Genomic DNA, 24482 nt, shown 5'->3' on the forward strand with positions numbered 1-24482 from the left:
GTTAAAAAGAGAAAAGAAAAGAGTGAATGCCATCCAGCCCAGCAATGCGTGCGTTTTTGTAGCATTGTTGGATTGTGTCCCGCTTAAGGATAATCCCAAATACGATTTTAAATTATTCAGTGAATCTCTTCGTGGGTTATGACCCTTGCCCTTGTCCCAGGCACTTGAAGGCCACAGTTACTGGACCAGAGGTTGCCAGCCTGAGGGTTTTGATAAACTGAGCTGCGGAGACAGAACGCTCTTTGAATTCCATTTCTGGGCCGTTGAGTTTTCCTGCCTTGGTCTTGGACCCTGAAGCTTTCTCGGGCAATAGGCAGGACAGGCTTCCTGGCCTGCAGCCTGCACAACTGCATAGAGAACTGGCCTTGTTTTGATGCTCTGCTTTACCGCTTAACATTCTTTGCAGTGAATTATTGGGGGGTGGGGGGTATTTTAATGTGACAGTACTTTCCACCATTTATATAGTGGGTGTTTTCTTGTAGAATTTTGTGCAGGAGCCAGAGATTTGGTCCTTCCTCTTTCGTGCTCCCCAAGTGCAGTTAGCTTTTCCATCCATCTTCCTGAATGTGCCAAAAGTCTAACAGATTAGCAAACACTGAACAAATTAAGGGATTAAACACATGCCTCGACTATAACACGCCTAAAAGGGCATATGTGTGCATTCAGAAAGACACATGCTCCAAAGATAGTAAGAATTTCTCCTTAAGTCAAGGAGAAATTAGTAGTTTATTATTCTAGGCTTTCTGCTTCTCACAATTTTTGTGGATGTGGATTAGGGTTCACCTATCTTTGATACTGACTGCTGGTATATGGATGGTATAAAAGGCACTAGACCTCTCTTAACATCCTTGAGACTTTGAGTGAAATTCTTTGCAATTCTTTAGTTTCTTTATAAAACATGGATCATAAAGCCAAGTTTAGAGTTTCTGAGATCAGTAGTAATCTGTATTAAAAAAAAAAAAAACCTCAGCAAACAAGGTATCATTGTTCTATCAATCCTAAGAAGATAAAGACAGTTCTAATCCTTGGTCATTGTTCCTTTTTTTCCTAAAGGTGTTGAAAGAGATCCCACTGTCATCCCCAAATTCTAGGAATGTCTGTTCCTGTCAAAATTATGCAGTCAAATGGGCCTATCTTGGCGTCTCCCTTCTGTTTTCAGAATAACCCAATGGCAAAGTGATGTGAGTAACTATTAATCTCTGCAGGTAGGCAAGCCCCGTAAGGCTGAACAGCCCTACTCTCATCTCCTGGTGCCAGGTCTACTAGTTCCCTGGTCCCTGAGTCTCAGTTTCTGCCTTTGTATTGTCAGGGTAACACCTTCAAGGCAGCTACCTGGAAAGTTAAATGGCCCTTCAGAGAAGTTGTTGTGAAGCGTACTGTGAACATGAGTTGCCTGTTGGGGACTGAGTTCTTCTACAGAGGGCCTTTCCATAGCCTTCTGCCTCTCCTCACCCTAAGGAGCCTTTTGATGGAAATGGAGTTGGTGGGTCTTCTCACAGTCCGCCCCCTCCGTTTCAAACGGTGACTTCCGTCACTTCATAAAATAAATATTTGGGGGGATTAAGATGGGTATGTTTGTTGACCTGATTACCAAGGAATTGTCCTTCAGGTCCACTGGGTTGTTACTGGAATACAGGTGATCCTGCACGGATGGCTTTTGCTTCAGAGGGAAGCACTGCTACAAGAACTAAGTTAACCCAGATCCCTGCGCGCCCCACAACCTGCATAATAGTGGGGGGTGGGCGGGGGAGGGCGAAGGCAGGCTACACTGAACCCAATGAAACCAAAGAGAGTCAGTATAAGATCTACAGCTTCAGAATAACGTCGACCTCTTCCTCTCAACTTCACACTTAGCGGGGCAGGACTCCCCGCCCGCCTCTCAATCATTCCGAGTCCGGGGCACCCTCAGCCGGCCGTGCGGAAAGCCCGGAGCGCGGAGTCGGAGCGACCCCCTTGGGCCGCGGGACGGGCATGCTCAGTAGACCCGCAGGTCTAGTTTCACTCGGAAGCGGGCCTGGGCCGCAGCCCCCTCCTGCCCCGAACGGAGGCCTGGAGAAGTGGACACTTCTTCCGAGCAGCCCTCCTCTTTCTAATTTCTAGTCGTTCGCCGTCTCTCTGCTGCTCGGGGTCCGGTAGGACCGAAGTGTGGCTCTCCCCGGGCGGGCGCGGGGTGGGGGTGAGGAACCCAGTAAACCTCTCAGCCTCCCCCCTGCAGGGGAGCGCGGTGGCAGCTGTGATTTAGGGGGGACCTGACTGTGCGCTGCGGGGTGTGTCGCCTGGTGCAGGGCCGACCCGCAGAGGTCCCCCCCGCAGCTGCAGCGCCCGGGCTCCCCGCCCGGCGAGGCGCGCGCAGCCGCGCCCTGGCCTGTCCTCGTCTCACCCTCCTCCCCCCACCCCCCCGCTGCCCCTTCGGTATTTCTCAATGACCGGCTAGCGGAGGACACTTCCGACCCGGGAGGGAGCGGTATCATTAGCGCTCGGTTATCAGTTCCTTCCGGTCTGCCCGGCGCCCGGCCCGGCGCTCTGCTTGGCCGCTCCGCTGGCGCGCTGCTGCCTTTAATACGATGTTTAAATAAGCAGTCTGTGTGCCAGTGCGTGCCCTGGGAGTTTGTAGCCCAGCTGTCTCCCCGCACCCAGAGCCGCCCGCAAGAATGGGAAAGCCAAGCTCTCTCGTCATGAAGGGGATGATGCAAACTTAGAAACTGACCGGGCTCCCGGGGAGGGATGACTCCCATCCCCTCCCCTCCCCCAGCAACCCCAACCTGGGCCCGAGGCGTCCCGGTCCGGGCATGAATGGCTGAAGCCCGATTGCATAATCTGCGCGGTATAAATAGCCGGCGGGCGGGCTGCTGACGCTCTCGCTAGGACCGTTATCGTGCAATAACTTCACCCCTCCCCTCCTCCCCCAAGCCATTCACTCCCAGGTCATTTTCCCTTTCCGCTGCAAAACTGGGTTGTTTGGGGGCTTTTTTTTTTTTTTTTTTAATAGCGGAGATGAAAAAGCTCGGGTCCCTGCCTCCCTCGCCTAAGCTCTTGAATGAAAGGCCGAGCGCGCGGCATCCTGGGGTGCTCCGCTTCAGGTAAGACAGAGGTCAGTTGTCAAGCAGAGGCGCGCCAAACCGTGCTTGGGGAGGAAGCAGGGTGCGTGCGGTGGAGAGGGGAGAGAACGCCCCGACAACGCTGGGAAACGTTCTGGACTAGGGGTTGGCGCTAGAGTTTCAGTTTACAACTGGACCTGCTACAGTCGATTTCAGGGTGGTTTACTATGCAAAGAGTGTGCGGCCGGTTCCCACGGAGACCGCCTTAGGTCTTAGCTGGGCAAAAGCTGCTTCCTTCGCAGCTTGGGTTCCCTTTCCCTGTCCAGGCAGTCAGCGCTTACAGCCCCTCTGGTAACAGTAAAACGGCTCCGGACCTTAGAGGTCTGGAGCAATGCCGGTACCTTCAGAGTTAGCCAGAACCATTTCTAGGGTCTAGAACTCTTCCTTGAAGCCGCCTCTATTTCCAAAGCCAAAGTAGACTTGAAAAAACATATTCTTTCCATCTGTATTCCAACAATAGGTGATCATTTTCACAAATGGAAAGACATATGGGCGGGGGAGGAGGAGGGACCCTTCTCAGTAAGTTTCAACTTAATTTCCTAGACTCCCGGTCAGGCCTATTGTTTTCTCATTATCGAAACCATTCCTCCACTGTAGGGGTCCTCCAACCAGCGTTTTCAAGTGCCAGGTGGGTACTCTGTGAGGCCATGGGGATGCAGAGGTGAGTGAATGCTGGCGAGGCAATAGGCCTTGATGACACCTTTAGGACAGAGGAGTGACTGCTCCGAAGCATGGGCTAAGCAGAAGAGAAAGTCTAGGTGGGCGAAAGGAAGGCTACCCAGTGGGAAGGGTGTTGCCTTAGGAGTGATCCTGCAGAGATGGGGGAAGCAGACAGGCCTCAGGAGAGCTGGCCCTTAGGTGTGAAGCAGAGTGACGGTGAAGGAAAGGAGGCTGCCTCCAGAGAAAAGCACTATAGGAGTGTTTCTACCACAGGGATACCACAGGCCAAGCTGAATAAGGCTATACTAACTGAAGGCCTGGAGCCTTTTGTAGCCACTTCACAGCTGATGTTTGTTTAGTCCCAATTCATTGCAGTGCCCCCACAGTTATGCAAATATAGGGCAAGTGGGCATCCATTGTTCTGGGATTAGGGCACTAAATCAAATTCACAAACTGACTCACCCCTAGGCCAGATAAGGACATGAAGTTTTTGTCTTGCCTTTATTATTATTTTTTAACCAAGCTAATGTTTTAAAAGCAGAGCATTCTTTGCACATGCAAAAACTTTGGGTTCCTCCTAAAAAAAAAAAAAAAAAAAGAAACATTTATAGATGGGACAACTGTGAGTGTTCAAGTCCCACTTGGTGACAATTGATTGTCACTGGGTGGCAACGGCCTTGTCTGTCAGGCTTCTGTTTCCTGTCAGTGTTTTGAGTTTTAAACTCCTGACAAGGAGGAATCTTTTGTGGCTGGATCAAGGCACCACCAAGACCCCTGTAGACAGAGCTTGTCACGGGTTAAAGCAATTTACATGAGGAGCCCTGGGCCTTTGGGGAGGAAAGACACCAATCCCCAGTCTCCTTTCCCAAAACAGCGCGTTATGCTAGGAAGGGTGGACCAGGACTCAGTCCCAGTTAAGTGACAGAGAGCAAAGCAGCTTCTAAAATAACAACTAAGGGACTAGAGGGATTAAGGCTTTGTACCTCCAATTCCATACAATCCCCTGACACCTCTAAGGGTTCCCCCAAGCAATGTCAAGAGTGATTCCTAAGTACTGATGGATGTGGCCTTCCATTCCCTGCCCCCAGAGCCCAGCACTACCCAATTCAGTCTCTCTAGGAATCTCAATCAAAAACTGGATTCTGAAGATGGATTGGTAGCTAGGGTTCAAGTGATCAACTAGGTAAACCACGAAATCAGAACACTGTACTCCAACTTGGGGAGTTACATAATCAGAGACTTTAAGGTAGGCATGGTAAATTCAGGATTGTATTCCTGTCAGATTACTCCAGGCTTGAGCCAGAGATATAGTACAGTAAGGTGCTTGCCTTGTATACAGCCGATCAGGTTCAATCCCAGCACCTCGTAGTCCTTCCAGGAGCAATCCCTGACTGCAGAGCTAGGAGTAAGCTCTGAGCACCCCAAACAAATAAAAAAACACAAAAGATTGTTCTGAGCATGGAGGATAGTTTGTAGGTTTGTATGGGGTGGGTGGGTGGGTGTGGGGGGGTGGGTAAAAGCAGAGAATGACAAAATGGTGTCAATGTCAACGGTCATGAAGAGGGAAAACCAATTCAAAGACATAGATCAGGTAGAAATGACTTTTGTGATCTGAGTACTAATGCATAGGTCTGTGATAACTTCCAAGCTTTGGGCTAGGGAAATTGTATAGGTCTTATTGCCTTTAATATGATTGGAGGAGCAGGTGAGAAGGAGGTAAAGGAAGAAAAGGAGGGTTTGGTCATTTAAGGAAGTTGTTACTATTCAACCCTGGTATTTACATGAAAGCTCAGTGATTGAGAAATCCAGAGAGGCCAACACAAAGAAACAGAAGATATAGAGATGGAGAGACCATACCTGAGGACATCATTTGAGAAACTGGATTGAACCTTGCCTGAAGCTTAAGGGTGATCTCTTAAGAATGAATTTGGCAGGTGGGGGGGGTGGGGGGAGGGGGGATGGGGTTGGGAGGTGGGAGGGATACTGGGTTCACTGGTGGTGGAGAATGGACACTGGTGGAGGAAGGGGTGCTCGAACATTGTATGAGAGAAACACAAGTATGAAAATGTGTAAATCTGTTACTGTACTCTCATGGTGACTCACTAATTAATAAAAAAAAAAGAAAAAAAAAGAATGAATTTGGCTCCCATCACACATAAAAAGAAAATCTACCAAAATAGAAAGTCATATTTTAGAAGTCAAAAAAGAATAAAAAGGAATGAAGGAATGGAATATGAGGGGAATTTTAGATGTGTGTTTGCAGTTTAACATAGGGACATCCGGGGCAGTGCCAGGGAATTTCACAGAGATTCTGACTAAAGAGAACAACCTTCTCCTAGGAAGTAAGTCAGAGCATTGAGTTGTACAGGCCTTTCTATAGTAGCCTCCCATCACCAACCTTAATGGATTTTTCAGCTCCATTCTCTCTCTTACCATCATGACTCATTTTACTGCTTTATCCACCAGCCCCTTTCTTCTGTAAAGTCCTTAGCTATAGGGCACACCAGGTTATAGGAGAAGCAGAGCTTTAGAGTGGGAAGAAAATAAAAGATCATGTTTGTGGTACATATGTCTCCAGTAAACCAAGTGTTTTACCCAAGCTTTTTGGAATTGATAAAAAGAAAACAGGAAAACAAAACTAAATAAGATATATAGTCCCTCTATCAGTTGGCTTTTCCTGTATAGCCAACCTCCATAAAATTCTGTGGTTTGACAACAGTAAACATTTTATTTCTCTTGAGTCTCTGATCTGTTAACTCAGTGGCTCTTCTGGTCTCAAACACTTGAAGCTAAATGATCTCTGCCTGATCTCTCTCATCTTTCCAGTGATCGATGAACCGATTGTTCTCGGCCGGGCCTGAGCTGGCTTGCTCATCCCTGCACCACAAGATTTGTTATCCTCTAGCAGGCCAGCCCAGATTAGATCACATGGTGGTGGTGGCACGGCTCCCAGATCTGCAAGAGAGGGCAAACACCAAAGTGCAGGAGTTTTTTCAAGCCTCTTCTCGTCACATTTGTTAATATCCCATTAGCAAAAGAAATCACATGGCAAGCCCCGGAATTAAGAGTCAAGGAGCAGTAAAATCGACAAACTATCCTTGACCAGTGGCAAAGTGACCAGAAAAGGAATGTGCCTACAAGTAGGTGAGGACTCTGTGACCATTTTCACAATATATTTCATTCTCTAAACCAAATCTCACAATTGGAGAAGTGCATTTGCTGAGTAGTACATAAATGATACATGCATAGACTGAAATAAGAGTAGTATGTATGTCATGTTTATAGATGTACTATGTTTATAAAGGAGTATGAGTATTATTATAAAATGAACTTCTACACTTAAAGGTACTACTTTATGGTCAAGTCACTGAAACTAATGAGTAGTTGTGTATATACAACAAAACTCTTCTCAGTAATTTCGTGGAGAGGCCTCATGAACTTTTTGTTGTGCTCACCTTTCTAACTCAGCATGATAAATATGTCTCTCGTATCTGTTAGAATATTTTTATTTATTTGAGTTTAGAGGGGCACACCTGGCAGTGCTCAAGACTTTCCCCTGACTCTGTACTCGGGGATCACTCCTGGTGGTGCTCAACAGACTATATACAATGCTAGGATCAAACTGGGTTTGGCCATGTGCATGCCAAGCGTCTTAACCCCTGCTCTATCTCTCCTAGACCTTATAATGTTTATATTTCTCTCTTTTTCTTTTTCGGTCACACTCAGTGATGCTCAGTGGTTACTCCTGGCTCTGCACTCAGGAATTACTTCTGGCAGTGCTCTGGGGACCATATGGGATGCCATAGTTCAAACCCGAGTCAAACTCACATGCAAGGCAAACATCCTACCCACTGTACTCCCAAGCACCGCCAGGATGACAAACATCCTAACCACTGTACTCTACCTGCTCTGGTTCTAATATTTGTATTTCTAAGGATATCTGGATAATGAAAATGTTTGTTAACCAAAGCACCTATAAAAAGCACTAGGAAGGGGCTGGAGTGATAGCATAGTGGGTGGGGCGTTTGCCTTGCATGCGGTCAACCTGGGTTCGATTCCCAGCATCCCATATGGTCCCCCAAGCACTGCCAGGACTAATTCCTGAGTGCATGGCCAGGAGTAATCCCTGTGCATTGCTGGGTGTGACCCAAAAATAAAAAAAGAAAAGCACTAGGAAAATTTACCTTTTTTTCCCCCCTTTTGTAGTTTGTGAACCATGCCCAGCAGTGCTCAGGAGCTACTCCCAGCTCTGTGCTGTGAGTGTTGGGGCTTGCTCCTGGAGGTGCTCAGGGGACCATGCAGTGCTAGAGGGAGAAGCTGGACCTCCAGCATGCAAAGAATGTGCTGAACTGGCTGAGCTGTCTCTCTGGCCCCAAGGGAAATTTAACTATTTAAGGTTGTTCTAAGTAATTTGGAGATGCAAACAGCCATACCTTAATTGGTTCATTATATTATCTTAAGTTTTTACATAATTTTAAGACTAGTTAAAGCAGGATTCACTTGTATACTTTTTTGGTTGTTGTTTTTGTTTTAGGGCCATATCCAGTGATGCTTAGGGCTTACTCCTGGCTCTGTGCTCAGGAATCACTCCTCGCAAGGCTTGGGAATCAAACCCAGGTTGGCCACAAGCCAGGCAAGCACCCTATTTGATATACTATCACCCCACCCCCCATTTTCTCAATACTTTTTTTTTTTTTACAATTTCATGTCTGTTGATCAGTATTCCTGTTCTATTAGCTTGTAAGTGCATTGAGATCAGTCAGGGACCACATTTTTTCTTATTTAATCTAGAACCGGTATGGCTCAAGAGTAGGTATTATACATTAAAGAATTTACAGAACAAGAGACCATGGCTTGCTTTCCTTTTTTTTAACCCTCTAAGAGTGTGTTTTATGCCCCCCCATGACTTCAAGAAAGTGCCCTTTTGAAGGATTTCTCATGTAACAGGTCGCTGGCCCAGCTTGTTGGTTCTACAGTCCTCCAGCAGAACCAGTAGTATAAAATCATGTAGTGCTAGAGTTCAGAGGACATATAAAGGTCACCTTATTTATGTTGTTGGGGGTGGGGATGCTCTCAAATTTGCTCCAAGAATAGGGGGTCTACACTCTGCAGTACTCAACCCAGCTGGGCAGACCTGCTGGCTCAGTGCCCAAGCCCATCTGGGCTCCTGCCCACTCACTTGTTTGAAGATGAGAAATTTTTGTTGCTAGATGTAACAACTAAACCTGTTCAGTAGACTTGACTTAAAATCCTTCAGCCAGAATGCCTACAAGCATGTATATTTTATTCTTGTAACATACTGCTAGCAGAACTGGGAATAGAGACAGCCACGGAGGCTCCAGACCTTGGGACAGTGTTGGAGTGATAGATGTGGTTCAGTATGATTAAAGCATGAAGAAATACTATTAACACCATTATTATAGTTAACACTGAGCTGTTTTGTATGATACACCAAAACTTTGGGAAAAGGGAAATAAAAACCCAATAGTTTTGTTTCATTAGTATTTATGATTAGAAAAAGTAAGCCCGGTTCATAGTTCCAACATTGAAAGTATATAATGAAGACACTCTCAGTCATCCACCATCCACATAGAGAACCTGTAACTGTTTTTAATGAATGTTTTTGTTGGGCGTGTAGTTCAGTGGTAGAGTACAAGCCTTGATGTGGGAAACACCGAGTTTGATCTCTGACACTTAAAAAAGTATTTTATGGGCTTTTAAATATATAGTGTACATTTTCATTGAAATAGGACCACACTAAGAAGCCCCCCCTCCCACACCACATGGTCCTCTGAGTACCACCTGAGAGTGACCCACAACCATTGAGTCAGTTACATTTCCATGCACAGCTGGATATGGCCCTCAAACCAGAAAATGAAAAGGTAGAATCACACTAAAAAGTGTCTTTTGTAGTCCTTTATAAAATTTTTTGGCGGCTGGCAAGATAGTACAGGGGTAAAGGCACTTGTCTTACACTTGGCTAACCCCAAGTTCACTCCTGGCATGGCAAATGATCTTCCAAGCACTACCTGGAGATCACACTAGAAAGCACAAATTTGATTCCTGAGCACAGAGTTAGGAGTTAAAGCCTGTACACTGCCTGCTGTGGCCCAACTCTCCATAGCCCTTTTCGAAAATCAGAACTCATAAGGTCATAGGTATATCTGAGCAGTAGAACATTTGCCTTCCATATGTGTGGCCCACGTTCAGTCTCCAGCACCTCAAAACAACAGCAAAACAGAAGCCAGAGAGATTGAGTTGAGACACTTGCCTAGCCTGTGGCTGACTGACCTTAGTTAGAATCCTGATATCATCTGATCCTCCAGCACTTTACACTGTACCAACACTTTACACTGCTGAGGAACTCCATGCATGACTTACATACCATCCAACAATTCCCCCCAATCCTTCATTAGTTGATACTAATAATAATTAATAATGTCTGATACATGTTTTCCTGAAAGCATCTCTAAGGTATTAGTGTTCTCTTTAGTTTTAATTTTCAGTGTGAATAGGTATATAAAAGAGCTGACCAATAGTTGACAGATGGCAAGATAATTTCACATAAATTCTTTTTTTCTTAATGTGTCCCTACTCTAATACCTTAACATCTTTGAACAAATAATGAACTTATTTTATCAACCAGCTTGACTCACCAACTAAATCTTAAATTCCTGGGCAGACAGAGATAAAGGAAAGCTATGACCAAATTAACCAGGTTCTATACCCACATCTGTACAGCTATCAAAATGCACAGTAGCTAATAATTGTTTATAGAATAAATTAAGAAAAGCTTTGATAGTTTTCATTTTTTGATTATAGTAAGATAGTCTGAGAAAATTTACACTGCTCTCTGCATCAAAATTTTCACTTCAAGCCAGTTAAGCAGTTCAAAGAATGATTAAAATAACAAATAAACATTATCATCATCACACATTTTTTTGTAGCTTTAAACTTATAGCTTCTGCTAAAAGCTGTATCATAGGGATCATGTGTGTGTGTGTGTGTGTGTTGTTTTGTTGTGTTAAGAGGACAGTTGTGCCAGGGATCACTCCAGCTGGGTCTAGTAGTTTTAGACTTGAATTTTGACCATTGATATTTTGCCTAACTCCAAATACCTCAAAGATAAATGGATTAATCCACCAGATTCCTTAATAACTTAAGAGTCTGATAATTATTTTTGTTTCTTTTGGGGCTATACCTATCAGTTCTCAGGGCTTACTCCTGGTTCTATTCCTGGTGAATATAGGACACCATATGGGATGCTGGGGATTGAACCCTGGTCGGTCACATGCAAGGGAAGCTGCCTCACTGCTGTACTATTGCTCCAAGCTCCAAATCTGATTTTTTTTTTTTGGCTTTTTGGGTCACACCTGGCGATGCACAGGGGTTACTCCTGGCTCTGTACTCAGGAATTAACTCCTGGCGGTGCTCAGGGGACCATATGGGATGCTGGGAATTGAACCCAGGTTGGCCACATGTAAGACAAATGCCCTACCCGCTGTGCTATCGCTCCAGCCCCAAATCTGATATTTTTGATGAGTATATTTTAAAAATTAAAATTTTCTTTTCTTGTCCCACTTCTCCCCTTTATTTGTTGTCATTGCCACAATGTCTGGGGGTTGTGTACTTGGCCAGCAGATTTTTTTAATAGGATGTATTTATAGATATATAGATATACATGGATATGTTTCTCCAAAACTAACATATATGGATATTTCCCAAAACTACACTATATAGATAAATGTTTTCCCCCAAACCACTAGATGTATATATAGCTATATATAGAGAGAGATATACCATGTATACATATATGTCTCTATAGATATATAGAGATATAGATATCCCTATATATAGATATATATCCCTCTATAGATATAGATATATCCCTATATCCCTCTATAGAGGGATATCTATATCTATGTAGATATAGATATATACATATCTACCTATATCTCTGTATAAAGATATATATCTCTATATATAGATATCTCTCATATGTACATTTGTGTATATATATATACACTCATATTTGCATATGTACACACACATGTTAGTTTTCGAGAAGCATCTAATGGTGCTCAGAGGTTATTGGTAGCACCACTCCCAGTGGTGTTCAGGGAACCAGGCAGGGCCGGGAATCAAACCCAGGCCTCTTGTATACCAAGTATGCGTTAGCTGCCTGAGCTATCTTTCTAACGCTGGCCAACAGATGTGTAAAGGTAGTAGGCAAGCATGTTCATTTTTATCTTGATCCTTGTTGCCAGCCAGCAGTATAATGTCCACTTTCCTTTCTTCCTCATTTCTATTCTTTCCTAAATCCACTATTATCTCGTTTTTGTTCGCACCACTTCACACTTGGCTAGGTCACTTCATCTGATACTCTTTCTCCAGTCCTTGATTTGTCACTTAACATCTGTGATCACTTCCATCTTCTTGTAACTTCCTCTAGTGGCCTCTCCAACCCCAACTTCTGGTTCCTCTTTACCTCTTGGTTCATTGAATTATTCAGCAAATTTTTAGTGAGTACTTGTGTTTGGTGTTATTATGAGAGTATATGATAATCTACCAGCTAAGCTAATATCTACTACATGTTTCATGTACTAGGCAATGTTTTAAAATGTTATTAATTTTTTTTATTGGTTCTTTGATTTTGCCACACTTAATGTTTGGGGTCCTTGCGATGCTAGAGATGAATTAGGGCTCTTGAAAGCAATGCATGAGCTCCAGCCCTTTGAGCTGTCTCCATAGCCTGCTTTGAAATACTAGACGTATATAACCTTACTTTATTTTGCCAGAGCAAGGGCTAACAAATGTTTTCTTAAAGACAAATATTTCCTCAAAGGTAAATTTTTTTTATCCTGTAGGTCCTGTTGGAGTCACTAAACCACTAAACCACTGTAGCATGAAAGTGGCCATCAACATGCCTTAAATGAGTGAGCATAGCTGAGCTCTAACAAAAAATTTATTTAATTTTTTCTTTTTGGATCACACTCAATCATGCTCAGGGGCTACTCCTGACTCTGTGCTCAGGAATTACTCAGATTCTGCACAGGGGACCAGGTGGGATGCCAGGGATTGAACCCAGGTTGGCCACATGCAAGGCAAGCTTGCTGTATTATCTTTGCAGCCAGACAAAAAAATTTATTTGTAAAATAGGTGACTAAGTTTGGCTCAGAGGCTGTAGTTAGCCAACCCCAGCTCTAAAATCTAATCTTTCTCCGCCAGCACAGGAATTTGGGTCTATTTAAATATATCAGAGGTAGTAAATATTTAGTAAGTGAATATTCTCTTTGGAAGATAGGAACTATTCTAATCTTCATTTTGCATATCAGGAAATAAGCCCAGAGGTGAAGTACTTGGTTCAAGGTCAGCAACAGATATGTACATGACAACTCTGGGATGTAAACCCACACAGCCTTGGCAGTGGTGCTTGGACTCTTAACGCGTGTGTCTTCTTAGAGGCCCAGGGGGAAGGTGCCATCACTATTCTCATGGGAGACTGGAGAGATTGTTGTAATGGGGTCTTGAGATGAAGAATTCAGTAAGAGGGAGGGAGGGGTTTTGCAACCTGCGATGTGGAAACTAGAGATCTATAAAAACTGGACCCCGCCGAAAAATGACACTGAGAGAAAACTGGCAGCCAAAGCAGAATGTGGCTTAGAAAGGGCACACACTTCACTTTTCAATAATTCACATGTCTGGACACAGGATTTGAGGTGGAAAGTGATGGAGATGAGGCTAAAGAAGTATGCCGGGGGCCTCGGGTGACATGTGAGCACATTTGAATTTTAACTTGGTGGCAGATGGGCCTCTGAAATGTTTCAAGCCTGGGAAAGAATGACCAGATTTGCATTTTAGGTCAAGTTTTAAAGTTGCACTTGATTTTAAAATTAGATGATACATGCATATTGTAAAACATTCAAAAACTGAAAAGATCTTTCTCACTTCCTCTAGCTGCCCAGCGCCCTGTCCCAGTGTTTCCAGTTAGATTACCATCACCATAGTGGGAAGAAGGGGCTAGCCCGGGTGAGGTGAAGGACTTGCAGCCAACCCTGGCCACTTCCCAGCCCTGGACGAAAGGTTACAGAGGTCACATCTCCGGTCAGGTGGCCCTCTCCATTCAGCTGTCTCCAACTTCAGATTGTTCCTCCCTCTTAAGGGCACCAGGCTTCCTTGACAGGGTACCTCAGCCACTGCCCTGTGCTAGCAGTCACCCTACACTGTGCATTCTCACCTGGGGTGACAGCGCCTCATGTCATCAGTGAGTTTCCAGGGGCATAGCTTGGGCTGAACACAGGTTTTACACATGGGAATGCTGAATTCCACCCCTAATAGTCCATGGTCCCCTGGACATCTTCAGAAGCAACCTGAGCACTGGAGCAGGAGTAGTGTCCCCAAAATATGTGCGCCCCCCAAAAAAAACCCAAAATGGATTTGGGTCCCTAGATCTCACTCCTGGCTACAAAAATCTTCCTTAAAGTGAATGACCATGAAAATAGGTTGGAAAAAACTGACCACCTATATAAATAATTTCTCTGTTAATTCTTCAATATCTCCAGTGCATGTGTAGGGTTCTGTTCAGAACCTAAATGCTGATACATTTAGGTGGTAAGGTGTCATGAGAGATGAGTTCTGCACAGGGTGCCTGGTCTCAGAGAAAAGACACAATACACATTGCCGGGGCAGGGTCTCGCTATGCTGTTCACTAGCCATGCTGTGACCTCTTTGTGACTCTGTACAGTGGGAGCTCTGATGCTGCCATTTTCCAATTTCCTACCTTTCTCTAGAGTCTCTTTCACCTTGGCATAGTTGTGTACTCAGAAGGTAAGAGTGTCAAGGAGAAGGGATTTTATAAAAGGGTAGAAGGATTAGAGGTAGAATTGGAATATGGAAGATGCCAACTGCATTTCCCATGTCTAGGGTGTAGAGGGTGTGGGAAAATGTAAGCATCCTTTCTAGAATTCAGCAAAGAAAGAAAGATCCTTAGGGAATACTCTCCAGGCAAGTAGCAGTTAGATTAAAGGTGGAAAAAGGTTTACTTACATCCGCATGGAGGATCCTGAGGCCCCAGAGAAAGATCTTAGGAAAGAAGAATGAGGGGCCACAGGGAAAGAGAGAGCCCAGAGCAGGGTGGCAAAGTGGAGGTAAGGGACTGGAAAATGCCACAGCCTGTGACAATTCAAGCCCAGCAAGGCAGGAGGTTGAAGAATATGGTCATATCCAGCCAGTTGCCTGGTTTTGTAAACTCCATGATCTCAGAATGTAATTTTATGTTTTCTTAATGTTTGAAAAATAAAAGTAGTTGTTTAATGATAGATGAGAATATGGAGATCCCGCATGGTAGGGGAAATGCATGCTGAAAGTGGACTAGTGACTGAACATGATGGCCACTCAATGCCCCTATTGCAGACCACAACACCAAAAAGGAGAGAAAGAGAACAAATTGGAATGCCCTGCCACAGAGGTGGGGTGGGGTGGGGGGGATGGGATTGGGGGTGGGAGGGATACTGGGTTCATTGGTGGTGAGAATGGACACTGGTGGAGGGATGGGCTCCTGAACACTGCATGAGGAAAAAACAAGCACGAAATGTATGAATTTGTAACTACCCTCACTGTGACTCACTAATTAAAAAATTTTTTTTAAAAAGACGAGAATAATATGAAGTTCAGTATTGGCAGTCGTCAGTAAAATTGTACTGGGTCACAGCCAGACCCATCCATTGACCCGTTGTCCATGACCACTTCACACTGTAAAGGCAGTTGAATAGTTGCAACAAAGGCTGAGTGATTCTCAAAGCTGAAAATATTTGCTTTCTGGACCTTTACAGAAAAGATTTGCAAATGCTGCTTTAGAACATCCTTCATACTCTTCAATATGGATAGACCCCCCCCCCCCACACACACACTTGAGTTGTACAACAAGGGGTGGGGGCAAACCTGACCTTAGCATTTGTTTATTTGTTTTGTTTTGTTTGTTATGGTGCCAGTCAAACCCAAGGCCTCCTATGTATAAAGCAGGTGCTTTACCACTGACTCACATGGCCTGCAGGATCTTTTTAGAGTGTGGGCACATGGTTGTTTTAATTGAAGAAAGCAAGGCTGTCAGCTAGACAGAATGAGAACATTTATAAATTAAGGAAGATTAAAGTCATATGACAGCAATACATATTCTGTGATCCTTGATTGGGTCCTGAACTAGAAGAAATTTCTTCTAGTAATTTGAAGGACATTGCTAAGACAATTGGAAAAGTTATAAATGAAATATTAGCAATATATTAATGTTGAAGTTCTGATTTGATCATTGTATTCTGGTTATGTAACAGAAGACAGGAAGATGACCAATACCCTGAAGTAAGGCTGTTGATACTTGCAGCTAAATGCAATTCTAACGAAGATAGAATCACGTAGACTACCATTGGGGTGTTTCTTAGAGTTTGTGTGGCTTGAGTTCTCAGTCTTCTTCATGAGCACCTACTTCTAAATAGTCCTTAAAAATTGATTTTATTACCTAAATTTGAACCCTCACCTTTCTCTCTCTCTGAGGCCTTGCACGCAGCCGACCCGGGTTCGATTCCTCCGTCCCTCACTGAGAGCCCGGCAAGCTACCGAGAGTATCCCGCCTGCACGGCAGAGCCTGGAAAGCTACCCGTGGCATATTCGATATGCCAAAAACAGTAACAACAAGTCTCACAATGGAGATGTTACCGGTGCCCACTCGAGCAAATCAATGAAGAACGGAACAACAGTGCTACAGTGCTACCCTTCTCTCTCTCCGAGGTCTCCTTAGATACATCACTCACTCCCACGTACACTGAAATTCTGATGACTTTCAAATGACTCTATGTAACCTAGAATTTTCTCTTGAACAGCAGACCACATAGACATCTATTTACTGAAAACCTGTGCCTGTGTTTCAGTCACTTTTTTCCACATTTTAAAATGGAACTGTTCTTACATTCTCTCTCTCTCTCTGGACTCTCTCTCTCCTCCCACCTCTGATTCCGTCCCTACTTTGTCTTTCTCCACCTCCCTCCCAACCACCATCCAACTATTTTTCCAAGTCTGAAACTTAAAAGTCATCATCCCTCTTCCTACTTTCTCACCCCCTACATGAAATTAGTCATCCTGTTCTTGATGACTGTATTTCCTAAATAGTTTCTGAACCCATTTCCTCCTCTTCATTTTCATTACCCAAATAGATGCCTCATTATTTCTCACTGGTGCTTTTCATTAACCTTCTACATAAACTCCTGCTTTATCCTTTGTGCCCCTAATACACACTGCTATCCATTATTTTTCCTGAAAAGTTTTTGTCACTTCAGCTGCTTCTGGGAATAGTGTATTTTTCCTTCCAAATTCCTAAGAGTAAGACAGTGCTCATAGAGTGTCCTTCTCTCAGCTGCCTTTCAGAATCATGCCCCCAGGAGAGAACTAATGATTGTTGTAGCTGGTTGTTATATTCTTAGGGAGAAACTATTTCAAGAATAGGCTTCAAGAAGCAATGGCCTTCCCTTGTTCTGATGTACTTACAAAACTTATACCTCACTTTATTCCTTGTCAGATGACCTTCAGTGTTCTTTCATTGGTAGCCAAAATAGGTTTTATACATGGATGGAATGGAGACAATAGGACCACTCTATGAGTGTGAGGACTGAGCATCCCCCAACTTCAACGATCCCTACATATGGTATTTCAGTCTGTCTGTCGCAACCCAGAGAGTTGCATTTAGGTGATATCTGTCACATGACCTGGCTCACATTGTGGATCTCTTGCTGTGTTGACTGTTATGTGTTGTTAAGCAAGTCTTGACTTGTGAGATTAATTCATTTTCTGAAACTGATGAGGCTCAGTAAGGGGGGTGACTGAAAGTTAGTAGGGCCTCAAATGTTTTTTCTGAATAGAGTTTTTGGGTCCTTGGGATTAGATGCCAGGCAGGTGGAATTTTGGGGTCATAAGCAGGATCAGTTTATAATTTTTTGAGAAGTGTTCATATTGTTTACCAAAAAAGTCAACATTCCCACCAGCAATGGATGAGAGTTCATTTTTACCCGCATCTATGCCAAACTAGTTGTTTTTGTTCTTTTTGATGTGTGCCAATCTCATTGGTGATTTCTCATTGTATTTTGATTTGTATTGCCTTGATTATAGGGTATACAGAGAATTTTTTATGCATCTATAGGCCATCTGTCTTCTTTGAGGAGGTTTCTGTTCATCTTTTTTTTACATTTTTTGATGGGGTTGATTATTTTTGTTAATTTTTAAGGATGATTTATATTGTATATGAACCCTTTGTCAGATGAGTGGTGAGCAATAAAACTATTCATAAAGACATTTGTGTTTGTATGTTCATTGCAGCACTATTCACAGTAGCTAAAATCTGGAAACAATCCAAGTATCCAAGAACCCTGACTGAAAAATAGAGAGATATGGTATATATATATATATATATACATATACATATACATATATATATACACACACAATGGAATGCTACTTTTCTATATGAAATCATACAACTTGACACTATGTGGATGGAACTGGAGGATATCATGTTGAGTGAAGTCAGGTGGAAGGAGAGGGACAGATACCGAATGATCTCTCTCATATATGGGATATAAAGAACTTTAGTAAGGGGATATTAAATATCCCAAAGCAATAAAATCTGAGAACTGGTCTACAGAACTGAGCTTACCACAGCAAGAGAAAGGAGATGAGGGGATGGAGGCGGAGACTGAAAGGGTTGGGGACACTGAGACAACTAGTATCTATTAAGGAAATAGACACTCTGGTGGAGAGTATTGTGTTGGAATATTGTATGCCTAAAACCCTATCATAAACAGCATTGCAAATCATATTGACTAAAATAAAATAATAAATAATAGAAAATTAGCAGGAAACAGGAAGTAAAAATTGTCCATCTTTAAAGTCACCAGTATTTATTTGTATGTTTGCTTGTTTGGGAGCCACACCCAGCAGTGCTCAAGGATTACTTCTGGCTTTGCACTCAGGAATCACTCTGGTGAGCTCAGGGTACCATATGGGCTTTTGAGGATCAAACCCATGTTGATATCATGCAAGCCAACCCTACCTGCTATACTATCTCTTTGGCCCCACTACCAGTCTTTTTCTTTTCTTTGTCACTTGTATCACTTGTCATCCAGTTGATCTTTGATTTGCTTGAGTGGGCGTCAGTAACATCTCCATTTGTCCCTGTTGCATGCTAGTGTAGCCCAATGGTATCTGCTTGCTCCAGGAACACGAAGAGCCTCAAACCATTCATTCAGGGTTTTGACGAAGTCTGACCATCTTGTAGGTGAGCAGCCACGAAGTCTTTTGACGTTCTGTGGAATCCAGTCGGTAGAAGCTCTAGTCCAGCGGTCATTTCTAAATCACATTATGTGTCCGGCCCATCTGATTTTTGATGCCTTGGCAAATGAGACAGCGTCCCTGATTCTTGATCGTCAACAGAGGTTGGAACTCCAGATTCTTTCTTTCACTTGAGTGAAACGTGATACTCCAAGCATAGTTCTTTCCATTCCTCTTTGAGATACCCGAATAGTGTTTTCATCCTGTTTTCATAGAGCCCAGGTCTCTGAGGCATATGTTAGTGCAGGAAGAATGGTGGAGTCAAAAAGATGTGCCCAGAGCTGGAGGTTCTTCATCCTCTTAACCATTTCTTTGAAGCTCTTGAAGGTGTTCCACGCTGCTCTCTTCCTCCTGCGCAGTTCTGGCACCAACCATGTTGAGTTCTCGACTAGGTACACATAGCTGCTGCATTCGGAGATGTTTGTTCTGTTGAGAGCAAATGGAACGTCAGGGACTAGTTCATTTTTCATGAATATTGTTTTGGTGAGGTTCAGCTGCAGTCCGACTTTTCCACACTTCCACACTCGTGGTCGAAGTTGGCCAGCATTTGTGCCACTTGACTAATGTTTGGTGTTATTAGAATGATGTCATCAGTGAAGCGGAGGTGGTGTAGTTGCTGACCGTCTATCTTCACTCCTGTTCTTTCCCATTCCAGTCGTTGCATGACATTCTTGAGGGTGGCACTGAAATGGTATCACCCTGCTGAACCTCTCTCTTTATGTCAATGATCACTTCCTTGTAGAATGGTGAGATCCTGATGGTTAATCCGTAATAAACTCTCGGAGGATCTTGATGTACTGAGTTTGAACACCCTGTTTGGCTAGGGCTTTGATGACTGCTTCAGTCTCAACAGAATCAAAGGCCTTCTTTAAATCAATGAACGTTAGACAGAGTGGCATCTTGAACTCTCTCGAAACTTCAATGAGCTTGGTCACTGTGTGGCTATGGTCCATCATGCTGAATCCTTTTCGGAAACTGGCTTACTCGCATGGTTGTCCTTTGTCTAGTGTTCTGCCTATTCTATTTAGGATGACTCAAGTGAACAACCTGTAGACGACAGACAACAGGCAGATTGGGCGATAGTTGTCGATGTCGTGGATGTCTCCCTTCTTGTACAACAGGACGGTCCTGCTGGTTTTCCATTGGGACGGAAGCTTCATACAGACATAATCTTGCATAATCTTTAATAGTCTTTTCTTAATAATATTTCTTGTTCTGTTCCTAGAGACATACATGTTTTCTCTTAAAATTAAGACCAAGTGGACTCATTTCAGCTTCTCTCACCCAGACATTCCTCCCAGGACCTTACTTGGTATTTATTACACTGCAATGTAATTATGGATAGCATTTCCCCGCATTGTGTTTGCAGCATCTGAATATGAATCATACAATTTTTTTCTGTATTTCCCCTTGAACATACATCCCTGACAGGAGAAACTGACATAGAAGAATAATTAATAAAATTCAGTGAGCTGATTAAATGAATGGATGCTCTTTCCAGATGAAGCATTGTGGAAAGTACTGAGATCAGGATACTTCCTTCCTTCCTTCCTTCCTTCCTTCCTTCCTTCCTTCCTTCCTTCCTTCCTTCCTTCCTTCCTTCCTTCCTTCCTTCCTTCCTTCCTTCCTTCCTTCCTTCCTTCCTTCCTTCCTTTCCTTCCTTCCTTTCCTTCTTTCTTTCTTTTTCTTCTTTCCATCTTTCTATCTTCCTTCCTTCCTTCATTCCCTCCTTCCTTCCTTTTTATCTCTTTCTCTCTTTCATTCTTTCTTTCTTTCTTTCTTTCTTTCTTTCTTTCTTTCTTTCTTTCTTTCTTTCTTTCTTTCTTTCTTTCTTTCTTTCTTTCTTTCTCTCTCTTTCTTTCTCTCTCTCTCTTTCTTTCTTTCTTTCTTTCTTTCTTTCTTTCTTTCTTTCTTTCTTTCTTTCTTTCTTGTTGTTTGGGGCAATATTTGGCTGTGCTCAAGGCTTACTCTTGGTTCAGTGCTCAGAGATCACTAGCCAGGATCATGGGACCATAGCAAGCACCCTACCCACTATACTATGTCCCTGGCCTTCTTTTCCCTTTAGCATTTCTAACTAACTATGTTTGTTCACTTTCTCAAGAGCTCACTTTTCTCATGAGTGAGGTGGAGATAATACCTCCTGCCCTGGAAGAATCATTTTGACAACAAAAATTTACTTATCACCTATCTGTTCAAATGTACTGTCTACCTATTCAAATATAGGCTTATAACTGAAAGTCTTTTATGAACCAGATGCTGGGCAAGGGGCCCAAAGCAGAAGAAGTTCTGAGATTGTCCTCATAAAGCTTTCAATCTAGCCAGAATGACAGATAAATAAATGTCTATAATATAATATACCAAATGTTATAATAGAAAAATAAGGTGCCATGAAGAAACAGAACAGAGAGCATAATCTGATCAAGGGGTCAGAAAAGACCTCCTCAAGCAGGGTAAAACTATTGTAAACTACTACACACAAGTCATATGGGATAATATTACTGCAGATGAGACTGCCTTGAGATCATAGGAGACAGATCTCATAGGATACAATATTGAATAAGGCTTCCTGGAAAGGGTGGAATGTTGCACTGAACCCAACTTCCTTTGAAATGCTGCTGACTGTCTCTACCAAGAGGACATGCCCTTTAAGCAGTGTTTCCTGATCAGGGGTAGATGTGTCCATGCTCCAACAGTGCTTGTACCTCTGTGAAATCAGATCCTACAGTAAATGAATATAAAACAAGGGCTAGAGAGTTAGTACTGCTGGAAAGTTTGTACTGCTTGCCTTGTACACAGCTCCCCAGGTTCAATCCCTGGCACTGCTTATGGTCACCTTATCACCACCAGAAGTAATCCCTGAGCTAGGGGTAGGCCCTGAGCATCACTGATATGACCCATCAAAAATAAAAACCCAACAGAAAAAGGGTATAAATTAGAGAAGAAAACTTGAGGAGTCAGATATTTGTGGGAAAGGCAGCACTCTTGACTTCTGCATTAAATGCACTGGTATGTGATGGCTCACCAACACCCCTATAACTCCCTGGTCTGGGTTTGGTCATTTGGGACAACTGTAAAGGTTTCCCAACAGGGTCTTCCTGTCTCTACCCTTGATGTACAGTCTCTCTCCACACGTATTTCAGCTCTAAAATTCCCCCTTTTTGGGGGTTGGGGGGGAGGCATCAAACCTGGCGATGTTCAGGGCTTAATCACTTCCAGCAGTGCTTAGGGGACCATATGGGATGCCAAGGATGAACCTGCATGCAGGCAAGACACTATCTGCTATACTATCATTCCAGCCCCCTCTAAAATTCTTTATTGCTAGGCACATTAATTTCATAGAATACCCAAGTTTTGTAAAGGAAGGAAGGCTTGATGAGAGCCTGTTGAAGGAAGCTTGCACTCATTGGCAGGATAAGGAAATGCAGGTAAGTACTCTAACCGAATTCAAAGCAGGACAAGACTTCCTTGTTGTTTTTGTCTGGAAGAGGTTTTAGATAAGCCCTCTCCTTTTCTTCTCCTGGCCTCCCCTCCTCCACATTTCCCACACATTCCGTGAGTGGTTTCCTCACTGCAAACATCCCATCTCTACCCCCTCATCTTCTTCCCAGTTCTTTCCTGACTCACCCTTCACAGCCTCTGGCAGCAAGGCACAAATATCCTCTCTATATCAAAGCCAGTTCTAGTCACCTGCTGCCCAGTCTGGGGGATGGAGCGAGCCTCCGGGGTCCCATTTGGTCAACTGCTGAGTGTGTGGATATAAAAGCTAGACCCTCACTATGGGTTTAGAGGCGAATAGATGAGCTGACCCAGGCAGCAGGCAGACCTGCATGATCTGTTTAAAAATCTTAGATTTATCCAATGCCACCATCGTAAGGAATCAAGACATACTCCAACACCCTGTTTAGTTCCCCAATATTTATTCAGAGGCTGTTTACTTGTTTGGGGGCCACCCCCTAGGGAACTCTCAGCTTGGTGCTTGGGGGTTCATGCAGTGCTAGGGATAGAACCCATGCCTCCTACCTGCCAGGACATGCTCCTGCTTATTGAGATATCTCTAAGGTCCCTGTTCTGAGACACACTTTTTGTTTGTTTGATTTTGTTTTTGTTTTGGGACCACACCTGGGAGCGTTACTCCTGGATCTGTACTCAGGAATTACTCATGCCAATGCTCAAGAGATCATATGGCATGCTGGGGATCAAACCCAGCCGGCCACATACAAGGCAAGCACCCTATCCACTGTACTATCATTCTGACCCCTGATATATATATATACATATATATGTATATATATATATATACATATATATATATATATGTTTTACTTTGGGGTCACTCCTGGTGGTGCTAAGGGCTTACTCCTGCCTCTGAGCTCAGGGATCACTCCTGGCCGGGTATCATAGGCGTGTTGGGAGATGGAACAAGGATCAGTCTCATACAGGGGCTGGCCAGAAATGTAGCTCAGTAGTATAGAGCACTTGTCTTGCATATGTGAGGCCATGGGTTTGATTTCTGGGACTCCATGGTCTCCTGAGTACCATTGGAATAACTCCTCCACCTAACAAGTCAGGAGTAGCCTTTAAATGCTAGCAGAGTTGTGACATCAAAACAAAAAAAAGGGGGATTAACCACCTATTTCTTACCCAAATTCAATAGTTAACATTTGATCTTTGTTGCTTTTATTTCTTTTCTACTTCAAAGATTTTCTATTTATATCTACCTTCATCACCGTCATGTAGCTCTGCAGACATACACTGTGAACCTTGTGAAAATAAATTGTGAGCAACTTGACATTTCACCTCAAATGCTTCATCATACATTTCCTAAGAATAAGAACATTTTTCTACACAATACAATCTTTCTCACACCCACAAAACTTAATATTACAAAACAATATCTAGAGTCCAAAATTGTCTTGCTGTTCCCCCCTCCCCCAGAGGTCTACTTTTAAAGACCCCCCACCCCGACTTCAATCAAGTGTGTCAGTTTTACAGTTGCTTGTCATATCTCTTTGTTTTCCTTTAGTGTAATCTTCTCAGCTAGTTTTTTGTTTTATTTTCCTGACATTGATCTTTGTGGGAGGAGCTTCACAAGCAGGAGGCCTGGGGGGATCCCTTCTGGTGATTCTTGGCCAAGTGGGCTGGTGGTTCAGTGCAAGGACCTGAGATATGTGACACTGCACAGGCCCTGAAGTGCTGGGGATTAACTGGGCCACCCCAGCAGTTCTGGGGACCACATAGTGGTAGGAATCAAATCCAGGGACTCATGTTAGGCATGTACTCTAACCACTCACAATGTTGATAATTCTGAAAGATCCCAGGCCAGTTGTCCCAGGGAATGGCTACAATCTAAATGTG

This window comes from Sorex araneus, chromosome X, assembly GCF_027595985.1.
Source record: "Sorex araneus isolate mSorAra2 chromosome X, mSorAra2.pri, whole genome shotgun sequence".
NCBI lineage: Eukaryota > Metazoa > Chordata > Mammalia > Eulipotyphla > Soricidae > Sorex > Sorex araneus.